Raw genomic sequence first — 27365 nt, forward strand, 5'->3', positions numbered from 1 at the left:
CATGTTCCTTTGTTGCTCATCATTCATCACCAAAAATGATTTTCTTTTTCAATTCTTATGACTGTACTGATTGCATTGAATAAAATCCACATCTAGCATAACCAAACAATGTTGCAAAGCGCTCCAGTGGCGCAGTTGGTCAGCACGCGGTACTTATAAGACAGTATCTGTTGAGCAATGCCGAGGTTGTGAGTTCAAGCCTCACCTGGAGCAGCTTTGTATACTGTTTTTTTTTCCTTTTCTTATGTCATTAGTCATTGATTATAAACTTGTAGCCTTAATATTTAATATGATATTACAAAGGATGGAAGAAAGAAAGAAAACACACAAACATGATTGTGCATTTAAGTTGTCAGCACACATCTGCTTTGGTTCAAATGCACTGCATATCTTCCTTCAGTCAGCCAACAAAACAGCAATGGAAAAGAATAACATACTGTTGGTAAAGCAGTTGCATCAAATTGATTTTCTGCAATATAGCATGATAATCCATACTGACAGCTCTGGATAGTACCAGCACATTTCTTGCTGGACTTGGTAATGCAAAGAACACAGTAAACAGCTTCAATTTTTTTTCAAAAATAAGTAATTGACTATTAAAACCCTATCAGTCTTAAATAAGGACATCAGTAAGCACCACTGGCATAATGGATAAGGCACTGTTCTCCTAAGCCAGTGGTTGTGGGTTTAAGTCCCGTCTGAGTTGGAAGTCATTACAGCAAGTGTCTCATCACTAGAGTTTATATTTTATCCTTGCTTCAACTGTAAAACAATCTTGCAATGTTTAGCTTGTAAAAAATGACCACAGAAGCTAAAATATGACATTAATTATGATAACATTGTTGTTGTTGTTTTTTAAACCTTTTCTATCACAGTGGACAGCTTATTCAAGTGCCATCTGGCATGCATGTTCCTTTGTTGCTCATCATTCATCACCAAAAATGATTTTCTTTTTCAATTCTTATGACTGTACTGATTGTATTGAATAAAATCCACATCTAGCATAACCAATTAATGCTGCAAAGTGCTCCAGTGGCGCAATTGCTCAGCGCGTGGTACTTATAATACAGTGTCTGTTGAGCAATGCCGCGGTTGTGAGTTCAAGCCTCACCTGGAGCAGCTTTGTATAATGTTTTTTTTTCCTTTTTTTATGTCATTAGTCATCGATTATAAACTGCTACCTTAATATTTAATATGATATTACAAAGGATGGAAGAAAGAAAGAAAAAACACAAACATGATTGTGCATTTAAGTTGTCAGCAAACATCTGCTTCGGTTCAAATGCACTGCATATCTTCCTTCAGTCAGCCAACAAAACAGCAATGGAAAAGATTAACATACTGTTGGTAAAGCAGTTGCATCAAATTGATTTTCTGCAATATAGCATGATAATCCATACTGACAGCTCTGGATAGTACCAGCACATTTCTTGCTGGACTTGGTAATGCAAAGAACACAGTAAACAGCTTCACTTTTTTTCAAAAATAAATTATTGACTATTAAAAACCTATCAGTCTTAAATAAGGACATCAGTAAGCACCACTGGCATAATGGATAAGGCACTGTTCTCCTAAGCCAGTGGTTGTGGGTTTAAGTCCCGTCTGAGTTGGAAGTCATTACAGCAAGTGTCTCATCACTAGAGTTTATATTTTATCCTTGCTTCAACTGTAAAACAGTCTTGCAGTGTTTAGCTTGTAAAAAATGACCACAGAAGCTAAAATATGACATTAATTAGGATAACATTGTTGTTGTTGTTTTTTAAACCTTTTCTATCACAGTGGACAGCTTATTCAAGTGCCATCTGGCATGCATGTTCCTTTGTTGCTCATCATTCATCACCAAAAATGATTTTCTTTTTCAATTCTTATGACTGTACTGATTGTATTGAATAAAATCCACATCTAGCATAACCAATTAATGCTGCAAAGTGCTCCAGTGGCGCAATTGGTCAGCGCGTGGTACTTATAATACAGTATCTGTTGAGCAATGCCGAGGTTGTGAGTGAAAGCCTCTCCATGAGCAGCTTTGTATAATGTTTTTTTTTCCTTTTTTTATGTCATTAGTCATTGATTATAAACTGCTACCTTAATATTTAATATGATATTACAAAGGATGGAAGAAAGAAAGAAAGAAAAAACACAAACATGATTGTGCATTTAAGTTGTCAGCACACATCTGCTTTGGTTCAAATGCACTGCATATCTTCCTTCAGTCAGCCAACAAAACAGCAATGGAAAAGATTAACATACTGTTGGTAAAGCAGTTGCATCAAATTGATTTTCTGCAATATAGCATGATAATCCATACTGACAGCTCTGGATAGTACCAGCACATTTCTTGCTGGACTTGGTAATGCAAAGAACACAGTAAACAGCTTCACTTTTTTTCAAAAAATAAATAATTGACTATTAAAAACCTAACTGTCTTAAATAAGGACATCAGTAAGCACCACTGGCATAATGGATAAGGCACTGTTCTCCTAAGCCAGTGGTTGTAGGTTTAAGTCCCGTCTGAGTTGGAAGTCATTACAGCAAGTGTCTCATCACTAGAGTTGATATTTTATCCTTGCTTCTACTGTAAAACAGTCTTGCAGTGTTTAGCTTGTAAAAAATGACCACAGAAGCTAAAATATGACATTAATTATGATAACATTGTTGTTGTTGTTTTTTTAAACCTTTTCTATCACAGTGGACAGCTTATTCAAGTGCCATCTGGCATGCATGTTCCTTTGTTGCTCATCATTCATCACCAAAAATGATTTTCTTTTTCAATTCTTTTGACTGTACTGATTATATTGAATAAAATCCACATCTAGCATAACCAATTGATGCTGCAAAGTGCTCCAGTGGCGCAATTGGTCAGCGCGTGGTACTTATAATACAGTATCTGTTGAGCAATGCCGAGGTTGTGAGTTCAAGCCTCTCCTGGAGCAGCTTTGTATTATGTTTTTTTTCCTTTTTTTATGTCATTAGTCATTGATTATAAACTGCTACCTTAATATTTAATATGATATTACAAAGGATGGAAGAAAGAAAGAAAAAACACAAACATGATTGTGCATTTAAGTTGTCAGCACACATCTGCTTTGGTTCAAATGCACTGCATATCTTCCTTCAGTCAGCCAACAAAACAGCAATGGAAAAGATTAACATACTGTTGGTAAAGCAGTTGCATCAAATTGATTTTCTGCAATATAGCATGATAATCCATACTGACAGCTCTGGATAGTACCAGCACATTTCTTGCTGGACTTGGTAATGCAAAGAACACAGTAAACAGCTTCACTTTTTTTCAAAAATAAATAATTGACTATTAAAAACCTATCAGTCTTAAATAAGGACATCAGTAAGCACCACTGGCATAATGGATAAGGCACTGTTCTCCTAAGCCAGTGGTTGTGGGTTTAAGTCCCGTCTGAGTTGGAAGTCATTACAGCAAGTGTCTCATCACTAGAGTTTATATTTTATCCTTGCTTCAACTGTAAAACAGTCTTGCAGTGTTTAGCTTGTAAAAAATGACCACAGAAGCTAAAATATGACATTCTAAAATATGACATTAATTATGATAACATTGTTGTTGTTGTTTTTTAAACCTTTTCTATCACAGTGGACAGCTTATTCAAGTGCCATCTGGCATGCATGTTCCTTTGTTGCTCATCATTCATCACCAAAAATGATTTTCTTTTTCAATTCTTATGACTGTACTGATTGTATTGAATAAAATCCACATCTAGCATAACCAATTAATGCTGCAAAGTGCTCCAGTGGCGCAATTGGTCAGCGCGTGGTACTTATAATACAGTATCTGTTGAGCAATGCCGAGGTTGTGAGTGAAAGCCTCTCCTGGAGGAGCTTTGTATAATGTTTTTTTTCCTTTTTTCATGTCATTAGTCATTGATTATAAACTGCTACCTTAATATTTAATATGATATTACAAAGGATGGAAGAAAGAAAGAAAACACACAAACATGATTGTGCATTTAAGTTGTCAGCACACATCTGCTTTGGTTCAAATGCACTGTATATCTTCCTTCAGTCAGCCAACAAAACAGCAATGGAAAAGATTAACATACTGTTGGTAAAGCAGTTGCATCAAATTGATTTTCTGCAATATAGCATGATAATCCATACTGACAGCTCTGGATAGTACCAGCACATTTCTTGCTGGACTTGGTAATGCAAAGAACACAGTAAACAGCTTCACTTTTTTTAAAAAATAAATAATTGACTATTAAAAACCTATCAGTCTTAAATAAGGACGTCAGTAAGCACCACTGGCATAATGGATAAGGCACTGTTCTCCTAAGCCAGTGGTTGTGGGTTTAAGTCCCGTCTGAGTTGGAAGTCATTACAGCAAGTGTCTCATCACTAGAGTTGATATTTTATCCTTGCTTCAACTGTAAAACAGTCTTGCAGTGTTTAGCTTGTAAAAAATGACCACAGAAGCTAAAATATGACATTAATTAGGATAACATTGTTGTTGTTGTTGTTTTAAACCTTTTCTATCACAGTGGACAGCTTATTCAAGTGCCATCTGGCATGCATGTTCCTTTGTTGCTCATCATTCATCACCAAAAATGATTTTCTTTTTCAATTCTTATGACTGTACTGATTGTATTGAATAAAATCCACATCTAGCATAACCAATGAATGCTGCAAAGTGCTCCAGTGGCGCAATTGGTCAGCGCGCGGTACTTATAAGACAGTATCTGTTGAGCAATGCCGAGGTTGTGAGTTCAAGCCTCACTTGGAGCAGCTTTGTATAATTGTTTTCTTTCCTTTTTTTATGTCATTAGTCATTGATTATAAACTGCTACCTTAATATTTAATATGATATTACAAAGGATGGAAGAAAGAAAGAAAAAACACAAACATGATTGTGCATTTAAGTTGTCAGCACACATCTGCTTTGGTTCAAATGCACTGCATATCTTCCTTCAGTCAGCCAACAAAACAGCAATGGAAAAGAATAACATACTGTTGGTAAAGCAGTTGCATCAAATTGATTTTCTGCAATATAGCATGATAATCCATACTGACAGCTCTGGATAGTACCAGCACATTTCTTGCTGGACTTGGTAATGCAAAGAACACAGTAAACAGCTTCACTTTTTCCTCAAAAATAAATAATTGACTATTAAAAACCTAACAGTCTTAAATAAGAACATCAGTAAGCACCACTGGCATAATGGATAAGTCACTGCCCTCCTAAGACAGGGGGTCCAAGTTCCATATGGGGTGGAAGTCATTACAGCAAGTGTCTCATCACTAGAATTGATATTTTATCCTTGCTTCGACTGTAAAACAGTCTTGCAGTGTTTAGCTTGCAAAAAATGACCACAGAAGCTAAAGTATGACATTTATTATGATAACATTGTTGTTGTTTTTTTAAACATTTTCTATCACCGTGGACATCTTATTTAAGTACCATCTGGCATGCATGTTCCTTTGTTGCTCATCATTCATCACCAAAAATGATTTTCTTTTTCAATTCTTATGACTGTACTGATTGCATTGAATAAAATCCACATCTAGCATAACCAATCAATGTCGCAAAGCGCTCCAGTGGCGCAGTTGGTCAGCACGTGGTACTTATAAGACAATATCTGTTGAGCAATGCCGAGGTTGTGAGTTCAAGCCTCACCTGGAGCATCTTTATATACTGTTTTTTTTTCCTTTTCTTATGTCATTAGTCATTGATTATAAACTTGTAGCCTTAATATTTAATATGATATTACAAAGGATGGAAGAAAGAAAGAAAACACACAAACATGATTGTGCGTTTAAGTTGTCAGCACACATCTGCTTTGGTTCAAATGCACTGCATATCTTCCTTCAGTCAGCCAACAAAACAGCAATGGAAAACAATAACATACTGTTGGTAAAGCAGTTGCATCAAATTGATTTTCTGCAATATAGCATGATAATCCATACTGACAGCTCTGGATAGTACCAGCACATTTCTTGCTGAACTTGGTAATGCAAAGAACACAGTAAACAGCTTAAATTTTTTTTCAAAAATAAATAATTGACTATTAAAACCCTATCAGTCTTAAATAAGGACATCAGTAAGCACCACTGGCATAATGGATAAGGCACTGTTCTCCTAAGCCAGTGGTTGTGGGTTTAAGTCCCGTCTAAGTTGGAAGTCATTACAGCAAGTGTCTCATCACTAGAGTTTATATTTTATCCTTGCTTCAACTGTAAAACAGTCTTGCAGTGTTTAGCTTGTAAAAAATGACCACAGAAGCTAAAATATGACATTAATTATGATAACATTGTTGTTGTTGTTTTTTAAACCTTTTCTATCACAGTGGACAGCTTATTCAAGTGCCATCTGGCATGCATGTTCCTTTGTTGCTCATCATTCATCACCAAAAATGATTTTCTTTTTCAATTCTTATGACTGTACTGATTGTATTGAATAAAATCCACATCTAGCATAACCAATTAATGCTGCAAAGTGCTCCAGTGGCGCAATTGGTCAGCGCGTGGTACTTATAATACAGTATCTGTTGAGCAATGCCGAGGTTGTGAGGTCAAGCCTCTCGTGGAGCAGCTTTGTATAATGTTTTTTTTTCCTTTTTTTATGTCATTACTCATTGATTATAAACTGCTACCTTAATATTTAATATGATATTACAAAGGATGGAAGAAAGAAAGAAAAAACACAAACATGATTGTGCATTTAAGTTGTCAGCACACATCTGCTTTGGTTCAAATGCACTGCATATCTTCCTTCAGTCAGCCAACAAAACAGCAATGGAAAAGATTAACATACTGTTGGTAAAGCAGTTGCATCAAATTGATTTTCTGCAATATAGCATGATAATCCATACTGACAGCTCTGGATAGTACCAGCACATTTCTTGCTGGACTTGGTAATGCAAAGAACACAGTAAACAGCTTCACTTTTTTTCAAAAATAAATAATTGACTATTAAAAACCTATCAGTCTTAAATAAGGACATCAGTAAGCACCACTGGCATAATGGATAAGGCACTGTTCTCCTAAACCAGTGGTTGTGGGTTTAAGTCCCGTCTGAGTTGGAAGTCATTACAGCAAGTGTCTCATCACTAGAGTTGATATTTTATCCTTGCTTCAACTGTAAAACAGTCTTGCAGTGTTTAGCTTGTAAGAAATGACCACAGAAGCTAAAATATGACATTAATTATGATAACATTGTTGTTGTTGTTTTTTAAACCTTTTCTATCACCGTGGACAGCTTATTCAAGTGCCATCTGGCATGCATGTTCCTTTGTTGCTCATCATTCATCACCATAAATTATTTTCTTTTTCAATTCTTATGAATGTACTGATTGTATTGAATAAAATCCACATCTAGCATAACCAATTAATGCTGCAAAGTGCTCCAGTGGCGCAATTGGTCAGCGTGCAAAACTTATAAGACAGTATCTGTTGAGCAATGCCAAGGTTGTGAGATCAAGCCTCACCTGGAGCATATTTGTATACTGTTTTTTTTCCTTTTCTTATGTCATTAGTTATAAACTGCTACCTTAATATTTAATATGATATTACAAAGGATTGAAGAAAGAAAGAAAAAACACAAACATGATTGTGCATTTAAGTTGTCAGCACACATCTGCTTTGGTTCAAATGCACTGCATATCTTCCTTCAGTCAGCCAACAAAACAGCAATGGAAAAGATTAACATACTGTTGGTAAAGCAGTTGCATCAAATTGATTTTCTGCAATATAGCATGATAATCCATACTTACAGCTCTGGATAGTACCAGCACATTTCTTGCTGGACTTGGTAATGCAAAGAACACAGTAAACAGCTTCACTTTTTTTCAAAAATAAATAATTGACTATTAAAAACCTAACTGTCTTAAATAAGGACATCAGTAAACACCACTTGCATAATGGATAAGGCACTGTTCTCTTAAGCCAGTGGTTGTAGGTTTAAGTCCCGTCTGAGTTGGAAGTCATTACAGCAAGTGTCTCATCACTAGAGTTGATATTTTATCCTTGCTTCAACTGTAAAACAGTCTTGCAGTGTTTAGCTTGCAAAAAATGACCACAGAAGCTAAAATATGACATTTATTATGATAACATTGTTGTTGTTTTTTTAAAACATTTTCTATCACCGTGGACATCTTATTTAAGTACCATCTGGCATGCATGTTCCTTTGTTGCTCATCATTTATCACCAAAAATGATTTTCTTTTTTAATTCTTATGACTGTACTGATTGCATTGAATAAAATCCACATCTAGCATAACCAATAAATGTCGCAAAGCGCTCCAGTGGCGCAGTTGGTCAGCACGCGGTACTTATAAGACAGTATCTGTTGAGCAATGCCGAGGTTGTGAGTGCAAGCCTCACCTGGAGCATCTTTGTATACTGTTTTTTTTCCTTTTCTTATGTCATTAGTCATTGATTATAAACTTGTAGCCTTAATATTTAATATGATATTACAAAGGATGGAAGAAAGAAAACACACAAACATGATTGTGCATTTAAGTTGTCAGCACACATCTGCTTTGGTTCAAATTCACTGCATATCTTCCTTCAGTCAGCCAACAAAACAGCAATGGAAAACAATAACATACTGTTGGTAAAGCAGTTGCATCAAATTGATTTTCTGCAATATAGCATGATAATCCATACTGACAGCTCTGGATAGTACCAGCACATTTCTTGCTGGACTTGGTAATGCAAAGAACACAGTAAACAGCTTCAATTCTTTTTCAAAAATAAATAATTGACTATTAAAACCCTATCAGTCTTAAATAAGGACATCAGTAAGCACCACTGGCATAATGGATAAGGCACTGTTCTCCTAAGCCAGTGGTTGTGGGTTTAAGTCCCGTCTAAGTTGGAAGTCATTACAGCAAGTGTCTCATCACTAGAGTTTATATTTTATCCTTGCTTCAACTGTAAAACAGTCTTGCAGTGTTTAGCTTGTAAAAAATGACCACAGAAGCTAAAATATGACATTAATTATGATAACATTGTTGTTGTTGTTTTTTAAAGCTTTTCTATCACAGTGGACAGCTTATTCAAGTGCCATCTGGCATGCATGTTCCTTTGTTGCTCATCATTCATCACCAAAAATGATTTTCTTTTTCAATTCTTATGACTGTACTGATTGTATTGAATAAAATCCACATCTAGCATAACCAATTAATGCTGCAAAGTGCTCCAGTGGCGCAATTGGTCAGCGCGTGGTACTTATAATACAGTATCTGTTGAGCAATGCCGAGGTTGTGAGGTCAAGCCTCTCCTGGAGCAGCTTTGTATAATGTTTTTTTTTCCTTTTTTTATGTCATTACTCATTGATTATAAACTGCTACCTTAATATTTAATATGATATTACAAAGGATGGAAGAAAGAAAGAAAAAACACAAACATGATTGTGCATTTAAGTTGTCAGCACACATCTGCTTTGGTTCAAATGCACTGCATATCTTCCTTCAGTCAGCCAACAAAACAGCAATGGAAAAGATTAACATACTGTTGGTACAGCAGTTGCATCAAATTGATTTACTGCAATATAGCATGATAATCCATACTGACAGCTCTGGATAGTACCAGCACATTTCTTGCTGGACTTGGTAATGCAAAGAACACAGTAAACAGCTTCACTTTTTCCTCAAAAATAAATAATTGACTATTAAAAACCTAACAGTCTTAAATAAGAACATCAGTAAGCACCACTGGCATAATGGATAAGTCACTGCCCTCCTTAGACAGGGGGTCCAAGTTCCATATGGGGTGGAAGTCATTACAGCAAGTGTCTCATCACTAGAATTGATATTGTATCCTTGCTTCGACTGTAAAACAGTCTTGCAGTGTTTAGCTTGCAAAAAATGACCACAGAAGATTAAATATGACATTTATTATGATAACATTGTTGTTGTTGTTTTTTTTAAACATTTTCTATCACTGTGGACATCTTATTTAAGTACCATCTGGCATGCATGTTCCTTTGTTGCTCATCATTCATCACCAAAAATGATTTTCTTTTTCAATTCTTATGACTGTACTGATTGCATTGAATAAAATCCACATCTAGCATAACCAATCAATGTCGCAAAGCGCTCCAGTGGCGCAGTTGGTCAGCACGCGGTACTTATAAGACAGTATCTGTTGAGCAATGCCGAGGTTGTGAGTGCAAGCCTCACCTGGAGCATCTTTGTATACTGTTTTTTTTCCTTTTCTTATGTCATTAGTCATTGATTATAAACTTGTAGCCTTAATATTTAATATGATATTACAAAGGATGGAAGAAAGAAAGAAAACACACAAACATGATTGTGCATTTAAGTTGTCAGCACACATCTGCTTTGGTTCAAATGCACTGCATATCTTCCTTCAGTCAGCCAACAAAACATCAATGGAAAAGAATAACATACTGTTGGTAAAGCAGTTGAATCAAATTGATTTTCTGCAATATAGCATGATAATCCATACTGACAGCTCTGGATAGTACCAGCACATTTCTTGCTGGACTTGGTAATGCAAAGAACACAGTAAACAGCTTCAATTTTTTTTCAAAAATAAATAATTGACCATTAAAACCCTATCAGTCTTAAATAAGGACATCAGTAAGCACCACTGGTATAATGGATAAGGCACTGTTCTCCTATGCCAGTGGTTGTGGGTTTAAGTCCCGTCTGAGTTGGAAGTCATTACAGCAAGTGTCTCATCACTAGAGTTTATATTTTATCCTTGCTTCAACTGTAAAACAGTCTTGCAGTGTTTAGCTTGTAAGAAATGACCACAGAAGCTAAAATATGACATTAATTATGATAACATTGTTGTTGTTGTTTTTTAAACCTTTTCTATCACAGTGGACAGCTTATTCAAGTGCCATCTGGCATGCATGTTCCTTTGTTGCTCATCATTCATCACCAAAAATGATTTTCTTTTTCAATTCTTATGACTGTACTGATTGTATTGAATAAAATCCACATCTAGCATAACCAATTAATGCTGCAAAGTGCTCCAGTGGCGCAATTGGTCAGCGCGTGGTACTTATAATACAGTATCTGTTGAGCAATACCGAGGTTGTGAGTTCAAACCTCTCCTGGAGCAGCTTTGTATAATGTTTTTTTTTCCTTTTTTTATGTCATTAGTAGTCATTGATTATAAACTGCTACCTTAATATTTAATATGATATTACAAAGGATGGAAGAAAGAAAGAAAAAACACAAACATGATTGTGCATTTAAGTTGTCAGCACACATCTGCTTTGGTTCAAATGCACTGCATATCTTCCTTCAGTCAGCCAACAAAACAGAAATGGAAAAGATTAACATACTGTTGGTAAAGCAGTTGCATCAAATTGATTTTCTGCAATATAGCATGATAATCCATACTGACAGCTCTGGATAGTACCAGCACATTTCTTGCTGGACTTGGTAATGCAAAGAACACAGTAAACAGCTTCACTTTTTCCTCAAAAATAAATAATTGACTATTAAAAACCTAACAGTCTTAAATAAGAACATCAGTAAGCACCACTGGCATAATGGATAAGTCACTGCCCTCCTAAGACAGGGGGTCCAAGTTCCATATGGGGTAGAAGTCATTACAGCAAGTGTCTCATCACTAGAATTTATATTTTATCCTTGCTTCGACTGTAAAACAGTCTTGCAGTGTTTAGCTTGCAAAAAATGACCACAGAAGCTAAAATATGACATTTATTATGATAACATTGTTGTTGTTTTTTTAAAACATTTTCTATCACAGTGGACAGCTTATTCAAGTGCCATCTGGCATGCATGTTCCTTTGTTGCTCATCATTTATCACCAAAAATTATTTTCTTTTTTAATTCTTATGACTGTACTGATTGCATTGAATAAAATCCACATCTAGCATAACCAATAAATGTCGCAAAGCGCTCCAGTGGCGCAGTTGGTCAGCACGCGGTACTTATAAGACAGTATCTGTTGAGCAATGCCGAGGTTGTGAGTGCAAGCCTCACCTGGAGCATCTTTGTATACTGTTTTTTTTCCTTTTCTTATGTCATTAGTCATTGATTATAAACTTGTAGCCTTAATATTTAATATGATATTACAAAGGATGGAAGAAAGAAAACACACAAACATGATTGTGCATTTAAGTTGTCAGCACACATCTGCTTTGGTTCAAATTCACTGCATATCTTCCTTCAGTCAGCCAACAAAACAGCAATGGAAAACAATAACATACTGTTGGTAAAGCAGTTGCATCAAATTGATTTTCTGCAATATAGCATGATAATCTATACTGACAGCTCTGGATAGTACCAGCACATTTCTTGCTGAACTTGGTAATGCAAAGAACACAGTAAACAGCTTCAATTTTTTTTCAAAAATAAATAATTAACTATTAAAACCCTATCAGTCTTAAATAAGGACATCAGTAAGCACCACTGGCATAATGGATAAGGCACTGTTCTCCTAAGCCAGTGGTTGTGGGTTTAAGTCCCGTCTAAGTTGGAAGTCATTACAGCAAGTGTCTCATCACTAGAGTTTATATTTTATCCTTGCTTCAACTGTAAAACAGTCTTGCAGTGTTTAGCTTGTAAAAAATGACCACAGAAGCTAAAATATGACATTAATTATGATAACATTGTTGTTGTTGTTTTTTAAACCTTTTCTAGCACAGTGGACAGCTTATTCAAGTGCCATCTGGCATGCATGTTCCTTTGTTGCTCATCATTCATCACCAAAAATGATTTTCTTTTTCAATTCTTATGACTGTACTGATTGTATTGAATAAAATCCACATCTAGCATAACCAATTAATGCTGCAAAGTGCTCCAGTGGCGCAATTGGTCAGCGCGTGGTACTTATAATACAGTATCTGTTGAGCAATGCCGAGGTTGTGAGGTCAAGCCTCTCCTGGAGCAGCTTTGTATAATGTTTTTTTTTCCTTTTTTTTGTCATTACTCATTGATTATAAACTGTTACCTTAATATTTAATATGATATTACAAAGGATGGAAGAAAGAAAGAAAAAACACAAACATGATTGTGCATTTAAGTTGTCAGCACACATCTGCTTTGGTTCAAATGCACTGCATATCTTCCTTCAGTCAGCCAACAAAACAGCAATGGAAAAGATTAACATACTGTTGGTAAAGCAGTTGCATCAAATTGATTTTCTGCAATATAGCATGATAATCCATACTGACAGCTCTGGATAGTACCAGCACATTTCTTGCTGGACTTGGTAATGCAAAGAACACAGTAAACAGCTTCACTTTTTTTCAAAAATAAATAATTGACTATTAAAAACCTAACAGTCTTAAATAAGGACATCAGTAAGCACCACTGGCATAATGGATAAGGCACTGTTCTCCTAAGCCAGTGGTTGTGGGTTTAAGTCCCGTCTGAGTTGGAAGTCATTACAGCAAGTGTCTCATCACTAGAGTTGATATTTTATCCTTGCTTCAACTGTAAAACAGTCTTGCAGTGTTTAGCTTGTAAAAAATGACCACAGAAGCTAAAATATGACATTAATTATGATAACATTGTTGTTGTTGTTGTTGTTGTTTTTTAAACCTTTTCTATCACCGTGGACAGCTTATTCAAGTGCCATCTGGCATGCATGTTCCTTTGTTGCTCATCATTCATCACCATAAATTATTTTCTTTTTCAATTCTTATGAATGTACTGATTGTATTGAATAAAATCCACATCTAGCATAACCAATTAATGCTGCAAAGTGCTCCACTGGCGCAATTGGTCAGCGTGCAAAACTTATAAGACAGTATCTGTTGAGCAATGCCAAGGTTGTGAGGTCAAGCCTCACCTGGAGCATATTTGTATACTGTTTTTTTTCCTTTTCTTATGTCATTAGTTATAAACTGCTACCTTAATATTTAATATGATATTACAAAGGATTGAAGAAAGAAAGAAAAAACACAAACATGATTGTGCATTTAAGTTGTCAGCACACATCTGCTTTGGTTCAAATGCACTGCATATCTTCCTTCAGTCAGCAAACAAAACAGCAATGGAAAAGATTAACATACTGTTGGTAAAGCAGTTGCATCAAATTGATTTTCTGCAATATAGCATGATAATCCATACTTACAGCTCTGGATAGTACCAGCACATTTCTTGCTGGACTTGGTAATGCAAAGAACACAGTAAACAGCTTCACTTTTTTTCAAAAATAAATAATTGACTATTAAAAACCAAACTGTCTTAAATAAGGACATCAGTAAACACCACTTGCATAATGGATAAGGCACTGTTCTCTTAAGCCAGTGGTTGTAGGTTTAAGTCCCGTCTGAGTTGGAAGTCATTACAGCAAGTGTCTCATCACTAGAGTTGATATTTTATCCTTGCTTCAACTGTAAAACAGTCTTGCAGTGTTTAGCTTGCAAAAAATGACCACAGAAGCTAAAATATGACATTTATTATGATAACATTGTTGTTGTTTTTTTAAAACATTTTCTATCACCGTGGACATCTTATTTAAGTACCATCTGGCATGCATGTTCCTTTGTTGCTCATCATTTATCACCAAAAATGATTTTCTTTTTTAATTCTTATGACTGTACTGATTGCATTGAATAAAATCCACATCTAGCATAACCAATAAATGTCGCAAAGCGCTCCAGTGGCGTAGTTGGTCAGCACGCGGTACTTATAAGACAGTATCTGTTGAGCAATGCCGAGGTTGTGAGTGCAAGCCTCACCTGAAGCATCTTTGTATACTGTTTTTTTTCCTTTTCTTATGTCATTAGTCATTGATTATAAACTTGTAGCCTTAATATTTAATATGATATTACAAAGGATGGAAGAAAGAAAACACACAAACATGATTGTGCATTTAAGTTGTCAGCACACATCTGCTTTGGTTCAAATTCACTGCATATCTTCCTTCAGTCAGCCAACAAAACAGCAATGGAAAACAATAACATACTGTTGGTAAAGCAGTTGCATCAAATTGATTTTCTGCAATATAGCATGATAATCCATACTGACAGCTCTGGATAGTACCAGCACATTTCTTGCTGGACTTGGTAATGCAAAGAACACAGTAAACAGCTTCAATTTTTTTTCAAAAATAAATAATTGACTATTAAAACCCTATCAGTCTTAAATAAGGACATCAGTAAGCACCACTGGCATAATGGATAAGGCACTGTTCTCCTAAGCCAGTGGTTGTGGGTTTAAGTCCCGTCTAAGTTGGAAGTCATTACAGCAAGTGTTTCATCACTAGAGTTTATATTTTATCCTTGCTTCAACTGTAAAACAGTCTTGCAGTGTTTAGCTTGTAAAAAATGACCACAGAAGCTAAAATATGACATTAATTATGATAACATTGTTGTTGTTGTTGTTTTTTAAACCTTTTCTATCACAGTGGACAGCTTATTCAAGTGCCATCTGGCATGCATGTTCCTTTGTTGCTCATCATTCATCACCAAAAATGATTTTCTTTTTCAATTCTTATGACTGTACTGATTGTATTGAATAAAATCCACATCTAGCATAACCAATTAATGCTGCAAAGTGCTCCAGTGGCGCAATTGGTCAGCGCGTGGTACTTATAATACAGTATCTGTTGAGCAATGCCGAGGTTTTGAGGTCAAGCCTCTCCTGGAGCAGCTTTGTATAATGTTTTTTTTTCCTTTTTTTATGTCATTACTCATTGATTATAAACTGCTACCTTAATATTTAATATGATATTACAAAGGATGGAAGAAAGAAAGAAAAAACACAAACATGATTGTGCATTTAAGTTGTCAGCACACATCTGCTTTGGTTCAAATGCACTGCATATCTTCCTTTAGTCAGCCAACAAAACAGCAATGGAAAAGATTAACATACTGTTGGTACAGCAGTTGCATCAAATTGATTTACTGCAATATAGCATGATAATCCATACTGACAGCTCTGGATAGTACCAGCACATTTCTAGCTGGACTTGGTAATGCAAAGAACACAGTAAACAGCTTCACTTTTTCCTCAAAAATAAATAATTGACTATTAAAAACCTAACAGTCTTAAATAAGAACATCAGTAAGCACCACTGGCATAATGGATAAGTCACTGCCCTCCTTAGACAGGGGGTCCAAGTTCCATATGGGGTGGAAGTCATTACAGCAAGTGTCTCATCACTAGAATTGATGTTGTATCCTTGCTTCGACTGTAAAACAGTCTTGCAGTGTTTAGCTTGCAAAAAATGACCACAGAAGCTAAAATATGACATTTATTATGATAACATTGTTGTTGTTGTTTTTTTTAAACATTTTCTATCACTGTGGACATCTTATTTAAGTACCATCTGGCATGCATGTTCCTTTGTTGCTCATCATTCATCACCAAAAATTATTTTCTTTTTCAATTCTTATGACTGTACTGATTGCATTGAATAAAATCCACATCTAGCATAACCAATCAATGTCGCAAAGCGCTCCAGTGGCGCAGTTGGTCAGCACGCGGTACTTATAAGACAGTATCTGTTGAGCAATGCCGAGGTTGTGAGTGCAAGCCTCACCTGGAGCATCTTTGTATACTGTTTTTTTTCCTTTTCTTATGTCATTAGTCATTGATTATAAACTTGTAGCCTTAATATTTAATATGATATTACAAAGGATGGAAGAAAGAAAGAAAACACACAAACATGATTGTGCATTTAAGTTGTCAGCACACATCTGCTTTGGTTCAAATGCACTGCATATCTTCCTTCAGTCAGCCAACAAAACATCAATGGAAAAGAATAACATACTGTTGGTAAAGCAGTTGCATCAAATTGATTTTCTGCAATATAGCATGATAATCCATACTGACAGCTCTGGATAGTACCAGCACATTTCTTGCTGGACTTGGTAATGCAAAGAACACAGTAAACAGCTTCAATTTTTTTTCAAAAATAAATAATTGACCATTAAAACCCTATCAGTCTTAAATAAGGACATCAGTAAGCACCACTGGTATAATGGATAAGGCACTGTTCTCCTATGCCAGTGGTTGTGGGTTTAAGTCCCGTCTGAGTTGGAAGTCATTACAGCAAGTGTCTCATCACTAGAGTTTATATTTTATCCTTGCTTCAACTGTAAAACAGTCTTGCAGTGTTTAGCTTGTAAGAAATGACCACAGAAGCTAAAATATGACATTAATTATGATAACATTGTTGTTGTTGTTGTTTTTTAAACCTTTTCTATCACAGTGGACAGCTTATTCAAGTGCCATCTGGCATGCATGTTCCTTTGTTGCTCATCATTCATCACCAAAAATGATTTTCTTTTTCAATTCTTATGACTGTACTGATTGTATTGAATAAAATCCACATCTAGCATAACCAATTAATGCTGCAAAGTGCTCCAGTGGCGCAATTGGTCAGTGCGTGGTACTTATAATACAGTATCTGTTGAGCAATACCGAGGTTGTGAGTTCAAGCCTCTCCTGGAGCAGCTTTGTATAATGTTTTTTTTTCCTTTTTTTATGTCATTAGTAGTCATTGATTATAAACTGCTACCTTAATATTTAATATGATATTACAAAGGATGGAAGAAAGAAAGAAAAAACACAAACATGATTGTGCATTTAAGTTGTCAGCACACATCTGCTTTGGTTCAAATGCACTGCATATCTTCCTTCAGTCAGCCAACAAAACAGAAATGGAAAAGATTAACATACTGTTGGTAAAGCAGTTGCATCAAATTGATTTTCTGCAATATAGCATGATAATCCATACTGACAGCTCTGGATAGTACCAGCACATTTCTTGCTGGACTTGGTAATGCAAAGAACACAGTAAACAGCTTCACTTTTTCCTCAAAAATAAATAATTGACTATTAAAAACCTAACAGTCTTAAATAAGAACATCAGTAAGCACCACTGGCATAATGGATAAGTCACTGCCCTCCTAAGACAGGGGGTCCAAGTTCCATATGGGGTAGAAGTCATTACAGCAAGTGTCTCATCACTAGAATTTATATTTTATCCTTGCTTCGACTGTAAAACAGTCTTGCAGTGTTTAGCTTGCAAAAAATGACCACAGAAGCTAAAATATGACATTTATTATGATAACATTGTTGTTGTTGTTTTTTTTAAACATTTTCTATCACCGTGGACATCTTATTTAAGTACCATCTGGCATGCATGTTCCTTTGTTGCTCATCATTCATCACCAAAAATGATTTTCTTTTTCAATTCTTATGACTGTACTGATTGCATTGAATAAAATCCACATCTAGCATAACCAAACAATGTCGCAAAGCGCTCCAGTGGCGCAGTTGGTCAGCACGCGGTACTTATAAGACAGTGTCTGTTGAGCAATACCGAGGTTGTGAGTTCAAGCCTCACCTGGAGTATCTTTGTATACTGTTTTTTTTTCCTTTTCTTATGTCATTAGTCATTGATTATAAACTTGTAGCCTTAATATTTAATATGATATTACAAAGGATGGAAGAAAGAAAGAAAACACACAAACATGATTGTGCATTTAAGTTGTCAGCACACATCTGCTTTGGTTCAAATGCACTGCATATCTTCCTTCAGTCAGCCAACAAAACAGCAATGGAAAAGAATAACATACTGTTGGTAAAGCAGTTGCATCAAATTGATTTTCTGCAATATAGCATGATAATCCATACTGACAGCTCTGGATAGTACCAGCACATTTCTTGCTGGACTTGGTAATGCAAAGAACACAGTAAACAGCTTCAATTTTTTTTCAAAAATAAATAACTGACTATTAAAACCCTATCAGTCTTAAATAAGGACATCAGTAAGCACCACTGGCATAATGGATAAGGCACTGTTCTCCTAAGCCAGTGGTTGTGGGTTTAAGTCCCGTCTGAGTTGGAAGTCATTACAGCAAGTGTCTCATCACTAGAGTTTATATTTTATCCTTGCTTCAACTGTAAAACAGTCTTGCAGTGTTTAGCTTGTAAAAAATGACCACAGAAGCTAAAATATGACATTAATTATGATAACATTGTTGTTGTTGTTTTTTAAACCTTTTCTATCACAGTGGACAGCTTATTCAAGTGCCATCTGGCATGCATGTTCCTTTGTTGCTCATCATTCATCACCAAAAATGATTTTCTTTTTCAATTCTTATGACTGTACTGATTGTATTGAATAAAATCCACATCTAGCATAACCAATTAATGCTGCAAAGTGCTCCAGTGGCGCAATTGGTCAGCGCGTGGTATTTATAATACAGTATCTGTTGAGCAATGCCGAGGTTGTGAGTTCAAGCCTCACCTGGAGCAGCTTTGTATAATGTTTTTTTTTTCCTTTTTTTATGTCATTAGTCATCGATTATAAACTGCTACCTTAATATTTAATATGATATTTCAAAGGATGGAAGAAAGAAAGAAAAAACACAAACATGATTGTGCATTTAAGTTGTCAGCACACATCTGCTTTGGTTCAAATGCACTGCATATCTTCCTTCAGTCAGCCAACAAAACAGCAATGGAAAAGATTAACATACTGTTGGTAAAGCAGTTGCATCAAATTGATTTTCTGCAATATAGCATGATAATCCATACTGACAGCTCTGGATAGTACCAGCACATTTCTTGCTGGACTTGGTAATGCAAAGAACACAGTAAACAGCTTCACTTTTTTTCAAAAATAAATAATTGACTATTAAAAACCTATCAGTCTTAAATAAGGACATCAGTAAGCACCACTGGCATAATGGATAAGGCACTGTTCTCCTAAGCCAGTGGTTGTGGGTTTAAGTCCCGTCTGAGTTGGAAGTCATTACAGCAAGTGTCTCATCACTAGAGTTGATATTTTATCCTTGCTTCAACTGTAAAACAGTCTTGCAGTGTTTAGCTTGTAAAAAATGACCACAGAAGCTAAAATATGACATTAATTATGATAACATTGTTGTTGTTGTTTTTTAAACCTTTTCTATCACAGTGGACAGCTTATTCAAGAGCCATCTGGCATGCATGCTCCTTTGTTGCTCATCATTCATCACCAAAAATGATTTTCTTTTTCAATTCTTATGACTGTACTGATTGTATTGAATAAAATCCACATCTAGCATAACCAATTAATGCTGCAAAGTGCTCCAGTGGCGCAATTGGTCAGCGCGTGGTACTTATAATACAGTATCTGTTGAGCAATGCCGAGGTTGTGAGTTCAAGCCTCTCCTGGAGCAGCTTTGTGTAATGTTTTTTTTTCCTTTTTTTATGTCATTAGTCATTGATTTTAAACTGCTACCTTAATATTTAATATGATATTACAAAGGATGGAAGAAAGAAAGAAAAAACACAAACATGATTGTGCATTTAAGTTGTCAGCACACATCTGCTTTGGTTCAAATGCACTGCATATCTTCCTTCAGTCAGCCAACAAAACAGCAATGGAAAAGATTAACATACTGTTGGTAAAGCAGTTGCATTAGATTGATTTTCTGCAATATAGCATGATAATCCATACTGACAGCTCTGGTTAGTACCAGCACATTTCTTGCTGGACTTGGTAATGCAAAGAACACAGTAAACAGCTTCACTTTTTTTCAAAAATAAATAATTGACTATTAAAAACCTATCAGACTTAAATAAGTACATCAGTAAGCACCACTGGCATAATGGATAAGGCACTGTTCTCCTAAGCCAGTGGTTGTGGGTTTAAGTCCCGTCTGAGTTGGAAGTCATTACAGCAAGTGTCTCATCACTAGAGTTGATATTTTATCCTTGCTTCAACTGTAAAACAGTCTTGCAGTGTTTAGCTTGTAAAAAATGACCACAGAAGCTAAAATATGACATTAATTATGATAACATTGTTGTTGTTGTTTTTTAAACCTTTTCTATCACAGTGGACAGCTTATTCAAGTGCCATCTGGCATGCATGTTCCTTTGTTGCTCATCATTCATCACCAAAAATGATTTTCTTTTTCAATTCTTATGACTGTACTGATTGTATTGAATAAAATCCACATCTAGCAGAACCAATTAATGCTGCAAAGTGCTCCAGTGGCGCAATTGGTCAGCACGTGGTACTTATAATACAGTATCTGTTGAGCAATGCTGAGGTTGTGAGTTCAAGCCTCTCCTGGAGCAGCTTTGTATAATGTTTTTTTTCCTTTTTTTATGTCATTAGTCATTGATTATAAACTGCTACCTTAATATTTAATATGATATTACAAAGGATGGAAGAAAGAAAGAAAAAACACAAACATGATTGTGCATTTAAGTTGTCAGCACACATCTGCTTTGGTTCAAATGCACTGCATATCTTCCTTCAGTCAGCCAACAAAACAGAAATGGAAAAGATTAACATACTGTTGGTAAAGCAGTTGCATCAAATTGATTTTCTGCAATATAGCATGATAATCCACACTGACAGCTCTAGATAGTACCAGCACATTTCTTGCTGGACTTGGTAATGCAAAGAACACAGTAAACAGCTTCACTTTTTTTCAAAAATAAATAATTGACTATTAAAAACCTATCAGTCTTAAATAAGGACATCAGTAAGCACCACTGGCATAATGGATAAGGCACTGTTCTCCTAAGCCAGTGGTTGTGGGTTTAAGTCCCGTCTGAGTTGGAAGTCATTACAGCAAGTGTCTCATCACTAGAGTTGATATTTTATCCTTGCTTCAACTGTAAAACAGTCTTGCAGTGTTTAGCTTGTAAAAAATGACCACAGAAGCTAAAATATGACATTTATTATGATAACATTGTTGTTGTTGTTGTTGTTGTTTTTTAAACCTTTTCTATCACAGTGGACAGCTTATTCAAGTGCCATCTGGCATGCATGTTCCTTTGTTGCTCATCATTCATCACCAAAAATGATTTTCTTTTTCAATTCTTATGACTGTACTGATTGTATTGAATAAAATCCACATCTAGCATAACCAATTAATGCTGCAAAGTGCTCCAGTGGCGCAATTGGTCAGCGCGTGGTACTTATAATACAGTATCTGTTGAGCAATGCTGAGGTTGTGAGTTCAAGCCTCTCCTGGAGCAGCTTTGTATAATGTTTTTTTTCCTTTTTTTATGTCATTAGTCATTGATTATAAACTGCTACCTTAATATTTAATATGATATTACAAAGGATGGAAGAAAGAAAGAAAAAACACAAACATGATTGTGCATTTAAGTTGTCAGCACACATCTGCTTTGGTTCAAATGCACTGCATATCTTCCTTCAGTCAGCCAACAAAACAGCAATGGAAAAGATTAACATACTGTTGGTAAAGCAGTTGCATCAAATTGATTTTCTGCAATATAGCATGATAATCCATACTGACAGCTCTGGATAGTACCAGCACATTTCTTGCTGGACTTGGTAATGCAAAGAACACAGTAAACAGCTTCACTTTTTTTCAAAAATAAATAATTGACTATTAAAAACCTATCAGTCTTAGATAAGAACATCAGTAAGCACCACTGGCATAATGGATAAGGCACTGTTCTCCTAAGCCAGTGGTTGTGGGTTTAAGTCCCGTCTGAGTTGGAAGTCATTACAGCAAGTGTCTCATCACTAGAGTTGATATTTTATCCTTGCTTCAACTGTAAAACAGTCTTGCAGTGTTTAGCTTGTAAAAAATGACCACAGAAGCTAAAATATGACATTAATTATGATAACATTGTTGTTGTTGTTGTTGTTGTTGTTTTTTAAACCTTTTCTATCACAGTGGACAGCTTATTCAAGTGCCATCTGGCATGCATGTTCCTTTGTTGCTCATCATTCATCACCAAAAATGATTTTCTTTTTCAATTCTTATGACTGTACTGATTGTATTGAATAAAATCCACATCTAGCATAACCAATTAATGCTGCAAAGTGCTCCAGTGGCGCAATTGGTCAGCGCGTGGTACTTATAATACAGTATCTGTTGAGCAATGCCGAGGTTGTGAGTTCAAGCCTCTCCTGGAGCAGCTTTGTATAATGTTTTTTTTCCTTTTTTTATGTCATTAGTCATTGATTATAAACTGCTACCTTAATATTTAATATGATATTACAAAGGATGGAAGAAAGAAAGAAAAAACACAAACATGATTGTGCATTTAAGTTGTCAGCACACATCTGCTTTGGTTCAAATGCACTGCATATCTTCCTTCAGTCAGCCAACAAAACAGCAATGGAAAAGATTAACATACTGTTGGTAAAGCAGTTGCATCAGATTGATTTTCTGCAATATAGCATGATAATCCATACTGACAGCTCTGGTTAGTACCAGCACATTTCTTGCTGGACTTGGTAATGCAAAGAACACAGTAAACAGCTTCACTTTTTTTCAAAAATAAATAACTGACTATTAAAAACCTATCAGTCTTAAATAAGTACATCAGTAAGCACCACTGGCATAATGGATAAGGCACTGTTCTCCTAAGCCAGTGGTTGTGGGTTTAAGTCCCGTCTGAGTTGGAAGTCATTACAGCAAGTGTCTCATCACTAGAGTTGATATTTTATCCTTGCTTCAACTGTAAAACAGTCTTGCAGTGTTTAGCATGTAAAAAATGACCACAGAAGCTAAAATATGACATTAATTATGATAACATTGTTGTTGTTGTTTTTTAAACCTTTTCTATCACAGTGGACAGCTTATTCAAGTGCCATCTGGCATGCATGTTCCTTTGTTGCTCATCATTCATCACCAAAAATGATTTTCTTTTTCAATTCTTATGACTGTACTGATTGTATTGAATAAAATCCACATCTAGCATAACCAATTAATGCTGCAAAGTGCTCCAGTGGCGCAATTGGTCAGCGCGTGGTACTTATAATACAGTATCTGTTGAGCAATGCTGAGGTTGTGAGTTCAAGCCTCTCCTGGAGCAGCTTTGTATAATGTTTTTTTTTCCTTTTTTTATGTCAGTCATTGATTATAAACTGCTACCTTAATATTTAATATGATATTACAAAGGATGGAAGAAAGAAAGAAAAAACACAAACATGATTGTGCATTTAAGTTGTCAGCACACATCTGCTTTGGTTCAAATGCACTGCATATCTTCCTTCAGTCAGCCAACAAAACAGCAATGGAAAAGATTAACATACTGTTGGTAAAGCAGTTGCATCAAATTGATTTTCTGCAATATAGCATGATAATCCATACTGACAGCTCTGGATAGTACCAGCACATTTCTTGCTGGACTTGGTAATGCAAAGAACACAGTAAACAGCTTCACTTTTTGTTCAAAAATAAATAATTGACTATTAAAAACCTATCAGTCTTAAATAAGGACATCAGTAAGCACCACTGGCATAATGGATAAGGCACTGTTCTCCTAAGCCAGTGGTTGTGGGTTTAAGTCCCGTCTGAGTTGGAAGTCATTACAGCAAGTGTCTCATCACTAGAGTTGATATTTTATCCTTGCTTCAACTGTAAAACAGTCTTGCAGTGTTTAGCTTGTAAAAAATGACCACAGAAGCTAAAATATGACATTAATTATGATAACATTGTTGTTGTTGTTTTTTAAACCTTTTCTATCACAGTGGACAGCTTATTCAAGTGCCATCTGGCATGCATGTTCCTTTGTTGCTCATCATTCATCACCAAAAATTATTTTCTTTTTCAATTCTTATGACTGTACTGATTGTATTGAATAAAATCCACATCTAGCATAACCAATTAATGCTGCAAAGTGCTCCAGTGGCGCAATTGGTCAGCGCGTGGTACTTATAATACAGTATCTGTTGAGAAATGCTGAGGTTGTGAGTTCAAGCCTCTCCTGGAGCAGCTTTGTATAATGTTTTTTTTCCTTTTTTTATGTCATTAGTCATTGATTATAAACTGCTACCTTAATATTTAATATGATATTACAAAGGATGGAAGAAAGAAAGAAAAAACACAAACATGATTGTGCATTTAAGTTGTCAGCACACATCTGCTTTGGTTCAAATGCACTGCATATCTTCCTTCAGTCAGCCAACAAAACAGCAATGGAAAAGATTAACATACTGTTGGTAAAGCAGTTGCATCAAATTGATTTTCTGCAATATAGCATGATAATCCATACTGACAGCTCTGGATAGTACCAGCACATTTCTTGCTGGACTTGGTAATGCAAAGAACACAGTAAACAGCTTCACTTTTTTTCAAAAATAAATAATTGACTATTAAAAACCTATCAGTCTTAAATAAGGACATCAGTAAGCACCACTGGCATAATGGATAAGGCACTGTTCTCCTAAGCCAGTGGTTGTGGGTTTAAGTCCCGTCTGAGTTGGAAGTCATTACAGCAAGTGTCTCATCACTAGAGTTGATATTTTATCCTTGCTTCAACTGTAAAACAGTCTTGCAGTGTTTAGCTTGTAAAAAATGACCACAGAAGCTAAAATATGACATTAATTATGATAACATTGTTGTTGTTGTTTTTTAAACCTTTTCTATCACAGTGGACAGCTTATTCAAGTGCCATCTGGCATGCATGTTCCTTTGTTGCTCATCATTCATCACCAAAAATGATTTTCTTTTTCAATTCTTATGACTGTACTGATTGTATTGAATAAAATCCACATCTAGCATAACCAACTAATGCTACAAAGTGCTCCAGTGGCGCAATTGGTCAGCGCGTGGTACTTATAATACAGTATCTGTTGAGCAATGCCGAGGTTGTGAGTTCAAGCCTCTCCTGGAGCAGCTTTGTGTAATGTTTTTTTTTCCTTTTTTTATGTCATTAGTCATTGATTATAAACTGCTACCTTAATATTTAATATGATATTACAAAGGATGGAAGAAAGAAAGAAAAAACACAAACATGATTGTGCATTTAAGTTGTCAGCACACATCTGCTTTGGTTCAAATGCACTGCATATCTTCCTTCAGTCAGCCAACAAAACAGCAATGGAAAAGATTAACAAACTGTTGGTAAAGCAGTTGCATCAGATTGATTTTCTGCAATATAGCATGATAATCCATACTGACAGCTCTGGTTAGTACCAGCACATTTCTTGCTGGACTTGGTAATGCAAAGAACACAGTAAACAGCTTCACTTTTTTTCAAAAATAAATAATTGACTATTAAAAACCTATCAGTCTTAGATAAGTACATCAGTAAGCACCACTGGCATAATGGATAAGGCACTGTTCTCCTAAGCCAGTGGTTGTGGGTTTAAGTCCCGTCTGAGTTCGAAGTCATTACAGCAAGTGTCTCATCACTAGAGTTGATATTTTATCCTTGCTTCAACTGTAAAACAGTCTTGCAGTGTTTAGCTTGTAAAAAATGACCACAGAAGCTAAAATATGACATTAATTATGATAACATTGTTGTTGTTGTTGTTGTTGTTGTTTTTTAAACCTTTTCTATCACAGTGGACAGCTTATTCAAGTGCCATCTGGCATGCATGTTCCTTTGTTGCTCATCATTCATCACCAAAAATGATTTTCTTTTTCAATTCTTATGACTGTACTGATTGTATTGAATAAAATCCACATCTAGCATAACCAATTAATGCTGCAAAGTGCTCCAGTGGCGCAATTGGTCAGCGCGTGGTACTTATAATACAGTATCTGTTGAGCAATGCTGAGGTTGTGAGTTCAAGCCTCTCCTGGAGCAGCTTTGTATAATGTTTTTTTTCCTTTTTTTATGTCATTAGTCATTGATTATAAACTGCTACCTTAATATTTAATATGATATTACAAAGGATGGAAGAAAGAAAGAAAAAACACAAACATGATTGTGCATTTAAGTTGTCAGCACACATCTGCTTTGGTTCAAATGCACTGCATATCTTCCTTCAGTCAGCCAACAAAACAGCAATGGAAAAGATTAACATACTGTTGGTAAAGCAGTTGCATCAAATTGATTTTCTGCAATATAGCATGATAATCCATACTGACAGCTCTGGTTAGTACCAGCACATTTCTTGCTGGACTTGGTAATGCAAAGAACACAGTAAACAGCTTCACTTTTTTTCAAAAATAAATAATTGACTATTAAAAACCTATCAGTCTTAAATAAGGACATCAGTAAGCACCACTGGCATAATGGATAAGGCACTGTTCTCCTAAGCCAGTGGTTGTGGGTTTAAGTCCCGTCTGAGTTGGAAGTCATTACAGCAAGTGTCTCATCACTAGAGTTGATATTTTATCCTTGCTTCAACTGTAAAACAGTCTTGCAGTGTTTAGCTTGTAAAAAATGACCACAGAAGCTAAAATATGACATTTATTATGATAACATTGTTGTTGTTGTTGTTGTTGTTGTTTTTTAAACCTTTTCTATCACCGTGGACAGCTTATTCAAGTGCCATCTGGCATGCATGTCCCATTGTTGCTCATCATTCATCACCATAAATTATTTTCTTTTTCAATTCTTATGAATGTACTGATTGTATTGAATAAAATCCACATCTAGCATAACCAATTAATGCTGCAAAGTGCTCCAGTGGCGCAATTGGTCAGCGTGCAAAACTTATAAGACAGTATCTGTTGAGCAATGCCAAGGTTGTGAGGTCAAGCCTCACCT

At 35.6% G+C, this 27365-nt stretch overlaps 8 non-coding genes across 8 annotated transcripts; all 8 read left to right on the plus strand.

Annotated features, from left to right (window-relative positions):
* Positions 1–120: 120 nt before the first annotated feature.
* TRNAI-UAU (transfer RNA isoleucine (anticodon UAU)) lies at positions 121–213 on the plus strand. Its single transcript is given in 2 exon segments — positions 121–158; positions 178–213. It is a non-coding gene; the product is annotated as a tRNA-Ile (tRNA).
* Positions 214–2840: 2627 nt separating this feature from the next.
* TRNAI-UAU (transfer RNA isoleucine (anticodon UAU)) lies at positions 2841–2933 on the plus strand. The gene is given in 2 exon segments: positions 2841–2878; positions 2898–2933. It is a non-coding gene; the product is annotated as a tRNA-Ile (tRNA).
* A 1729-nt stretch (positions 2934–4662) lies between these two features.
* Positions 4663–4755, plus strand: TRNAI-UAU (transfer RNA isoleucine (anticodon UAU)). Its single transcript is given in 2 exon segments — positions 4663–4700; positions 4720–4755. It is a non-coding gene; the product is annotated as a tRNA-Ile (tRNA).
* Positions 4756–5559: 804 nt separating this feature from the next.
* TRNAI-UAU (transfer RNA isoleucine (anticodon UAU)) lies at positions 5560–5652 on the plus strand. Its single transcript is given in 2 exon segments — positions 5560–5597; positions 5617–5652. It is a non-coding gene; the product is annotated as a tRNA-Ile (tRNA).
* Positions 5653–19103: 13451 nt separating this feature from the next.
* Positions 19104–19196, plus strand: TRNAI-UAU (transfer RNA isoleucine (anticodon UAU)). The gene is given in 2 exon segments: positions 19104–19141; positions 19161–19196. It is a non-coding gene; the product is annotated as a tRNA-Ile (tRNA).
* Positions 19197–20008: 812 nt separating this feature from the next.
* On the plus strand, positions 20009–20101 carry TRNAI-UAU (transfer RNA isoleucine (anticodon UAU)). The gene is given in 2 exon segments: positions 20009–20046; positions 20066–20101. It is a non-coding gene; the product is annotated as a tRNA-Ile (tRNA).
* Positions 20102–22739: 2638 nt separating this feature from the next.
* Positions 22740–22832, plus strand: TRNAI-UAU (transfer RNA isoleucine (anticodon UAU)). The gene is given in 2 exon segments: positions 22740–22777; positions 22797–22832. It is a non-coding gene; the product is annotated as a tRNA-Ile (tRNA).
* Positions 22833–25447: 2615 nt separating this feature from the next.
* Positions 25448–25540, plus strand: TRNAI-UAU (transfer RNA isoleucine (anticodon UAU)). The gene is given in 2 exon segments: positions 25448–25485; positions 25505–25540. It is a non-coding gene; the product is annotated as a tRNA-Ile (tRNA).
* Positions 25541–27365: the final 1825 nt, after the last annotated feature.

Source organism: Pseudophryne corroboree, unplaced genomic scaffold (assembly GCF_028390025.1).
Source record: "Pseudophryne corroboree isolate aPseCor3 unplaced genomic scaffold, aPseCor3.hap2 scaffold_1760, whole genome shotgun sequence".
In the NCBI taxonomy this organism is placed as follows: domain Eukaryota; kingdom Metazoa; phylum Chordata; class Amphibia; order Anura; family Myobatrachidae; genus Pseudophryne; species Pseudophryne corroboree.